Genomic DNA, 3,827 nt, shown 5'->3' with positions numbered 1-3,827 from the left:
CAAAGCCTCTGATGGGTTGGCCAGCAAGGCTTCTGGGGACCTCTTCAGGAGCACGGATGCTCCTGGGTACAGTTTGGCCCCTGGTTTACCCCATGGTTTAGCCAAGGAGCCTGAGTCCTGGAACTGCTGATACTCCATGGAGAAAATCCCAAGTGTCATTTAGTTCACTTGGGTGGCTGGCTTGCTCCCTCGAGGTGTGTCCCACTCCATCCCCTGTGGAGGGGGAGGCCAGCTGTTTATTGAGGTACCTGGGCAAGAGAATGGGGCTGTCTGAGATGCCTCTAGTAGATGTAATGTGGGGGTGAGCCCTGCACCTGAACGCAGCTATGGCATCAATCACAAAAGCATGTGGAGCAAAAGCAGAGGGGGATGGGTTGTATTGCCTGAGTCAGTCATGGCTCAAGGCAGCGTGGTTAGGTCTTGCCTGTGTAACCAAAGTGCTGTCAACATGCTTTGCCTTGAGGCAGGGAAGCTGGAATTGAGTGATGGCATCAGAGCAGGACTCCAGCCAGCCACTTATTTTCTGGCAGCAGCTAGCAAGTCAGGTGAAGTTGTAAGAAACTGCAGTGCAGAGTTACGGGAAAGCCTGCTCTGGAGATTGTGTCTTCTTACCTCTGCCAATGCTGCAGAGGCTGGCTGGTGCTAGAAACAGCTTGTCCTTTTGCATGCATGTGTTGGCTGGATTAAAGGTTAATCTGGGCAGTCCTCCTTTTTTTTAATAAGCTGTTGCTATGCCGCCCCTCTGATCCGTGCAGTGCAGCCGACTTGCCTTGCAAAGCTCTCCCCATCGGATGCCTGAGAATAAGGGCACTTGGTGAAAGGGGAAACCACACGATTGGAGCAGTTCAGTGTTCTCCGAGAAGCACAGAGTGACATGCAGCTTCTGTGACCCCTGCGATGGCAGTCACTTCCTGTCTCTTCAGTGCCACACAGCCTCCCTGCTCTTGCTCCTTCTCTTCACACGATTTTGCTTGCCAAGCAACTGTTTTTGAATCAAGAATGCAAGAAATCTGGGGGACTTGTGTAATCATCCTGATCCAGTGGCAGCCTGGGCAGCTGGGCCTGCTTTGGGAACTCTTAGACAGGCCCCAGGGATATCATAGCATCCCACTGGTGTAGGCACAGCACAAACCCCATGGGCCTTTTCTCTCTGCTACATCAAAAAGTCAGTGGGCTGGAGGGCTGGTTGTTCTGGCCACTGCTTGGGTCATGCTGAGCGACCCACACCTGGTGCGCAGGAAGTTACGCGGTCAGCTCCGAGGGACCTGCCTTTGCTTGTGTGTGTTTCAGAGCTGCAGCAGGGAAATCCCAGCACACGTTGACCTGGATGCCCGTAGTGCCAAGGGTTTGCTTGGAAATGTACACTGCATTGGCTTGAGGGGGTGGGCTGTGTGCAGCTGTTTCTAGTGTAGGTGAGGGAGTGACCATTTGCTTTCTGAAATCTGCTTCTCCTGACAGTGACCTCACTGGAGCAAAGAGCGGCAGAGTCTGTTGATGAACCCTTGGAGCTGTTCTCCTGGGGATAAGTGCTGCTAATCCAGCCAGGTCCACAAAAAATGAGCTTGAGGCAGCCACTGACTTTGAGCAGGTGATTTTCCCATTCTCAAGTGCCATTTCAAAAACACATAGAAATGTTCTCGCACCTGCTGCTGTTCCCCTGTGCTCGTCCACCACTGGCCGGGGTTTTGATGTGAAAGATCTTGTTGCTCTCCCAAAGCTTATTGCTTCCAGGCACTGAATTCCTGGTGCTAGTAAGAAGTGTTACAGTGTATCCTTCGGCTCCAGGGTCTTGCAGGCAGCGAGTTGCCAGAAAAATACTTTATTTCAGTGTCTGTAGTGAACAATAGCTGTTCCGGGAGGGCTGTGCTCCCAGGTGGGTTGGTTTTTTTTAAGTTTTTTACTGGAATTTTGAATGAAACAAAGGAAGTGCCCAACAATGCCCTGAACAGCTGGATCTTCTGCTACTATTTTGCTTTGTGAGAGTAAAAGTTACATGAAAGTGTTAGGCGATACCTGTGCAACGGCAGCTCGCAGTGATTTGAGCAGTCACTGTGGCTGGAAAGAACATTCTGCTGACAGGTGGAAGGAGAAAATAACTAGAGAGAGCACATGGAGCTCCCTGAAAAGCTGCTGCCCCTTCTGGTCCATGGAACAGGGTGCCTTGTGCTCTTGTCCTGAGGTGGGGTGTGCTGTTCATGACCCACACATCTGTTTTGGGACAAGGCCACCAGTCTTGGCTGCTGCACATGTGTTTGTGTAGCCATGTAAAGACTTTTCCCCCTTTTGATTTAAGGATGCCTGCTTTTGAGGGTGGATGATATTGCTGGTTGAAAGTTCAGTTACTTGACACTCAGCTACAAATGTAAAAGCAGTTGTTTAAAAAGAGTGAACAGTAACAAACAATTTAAACGTGGATGGTGTTAATGAACACTTAATGTGCAAAGTTAAAAAAGTGAGAAGCAAAATGCAATGGGTGTGATGGACTTGTTCTTTTAAAGTCACCTTCAGGCATGTGAAGAAATGAGATTAAAAGAAGGTGGTGTCTAGAGAAAAGGGGCAGTCCAGAAGGACTTGACCCAGTCTAGGTGAGAGTCTTGGGCTTTTTGTTCTTGCCTGTCCTGTGATGCCAAACACCTGAGAAAGGCCCTCTTAGAGCCTATTCTCGAAGTGAGGGATATGACCTAAATGCAGAATTATCAGTGATGAAGCACGTTGTGGTTCATTCCCTGACCACAGAAACATCTCCTTCTCCGAATTGTTCACATGTCCTGAACCAGGGTCCATGTGATTGTCTCCATCAGCATTCAGCAACCTCTCCATTAACCCCCCTTCAAATGGGGATATGGCAGTGGGGAGCACGTCCTCTCCTGAGTCACTTTTCCTCTGGGCAGGGAACTTATGTTGGCTGCATAGGTGAAAAAGAACAAAACACTCTGACAGATCTTGCCTGAATCACAGGCAGTGAGGAAAACATTCATTTTCCTACCTGCATGCCTTGACTTTGGGAAATCCATCCCTGCCAGTACTGATATTATAGCCATAATATAGCCGTTTCCAGAATACCCTCCTTCTGGGTGAAACCCCTGAGCAAGAGGTGGAAAGGGAAGATGAGTGCAAATGGAGAAAAGGTTAGCGAGTGCCACAGGGGCTGGGGGGGGGTCCCTGCCAGGCCAAACGAGGAGCAGGTGGTAGAGGGATTCCAGTGCTCTTGCAGGTACCTTGCTGGTCACAGTGGGCTGAGAAAGAGCAGCAAATGCAGGACAACCATCGCCTACAGTTCTCATCACAGCTCCCACTTTTGTCACAGGGTATCTGGAATGCACTGCCTCCTCACCCAAAAAGCAGGTGTAAAAGCAGAACAGGCCAGATAAGGTCCTCCAAGTAAGGGAGGACCCTGAGTTCCACACAAAAACAACTGCAGGGCCGTGAGCTTCCATTTTGAATCACAGAGAATGATTTTTGACTGAGATTTTTGTCTTTTTAGCACCTGCAAGAGAGTGTAAAGTATGTTGCAAATTAATTAGGGGTTTGCAGTAATGGTCAGGGCAGGGAATTCCTCTAAGTGACTTAACATTTTTTTGGTTTCTTTACAGTTTTACATAGCACGGTTGGCCTGTTTACCTTGTGGTACCTTATACTGGCTCAAAAATTGTACCTTGTACCGGCGCCCATGCCAGTTAAACTGAATAAAAAAGAAAAAAAAGAGAAAGAAAATATTCGAGCACCTTTATTGCTAGTTTTTGCGTTGGTATGTGCTTCAAGGCTGCCTGCTTCCCCTCTGGCGAGAGGGGGTGACGGTGCATCTGCAGCGGGAGAAGAAGAGGCTG

General features: G+C 49.1%; 1 protein-coding gene across 1 annotated transcript in view; it reads left to right on the top strand.

The window, feature by feature from the left end:
• The window catches only part of CBX6 (chromobox 6), a 24,189-nt gene that overhangs the window by 5,342 nt on the left and 15,020 nt on the right, over positions 1 to 3,827 (top strand). The window lies entirely within an intron of this gene.

The sequence above is a fragment of the Corvus brachyrhynchos genome, unplaced genomic scaffold (genome assembly GCF_000691975.1).
Source record: "Corvus brachyrhynchos isolate BGI_N302 unplaced genomic scaffold, ASM69197v1 scaffold56, whole genome shotgun sequence".
NCBI classification, from domain to species: domain Eukaryota; kingdom Metazoa; phylum Chordata; class Aves; order Passeriformes; family Corvidae; genus Corvus; species Corvus brachyrhynchos.
This window is presented reverse-complemented; position numbering and strand designations above follow the sequence as displayed.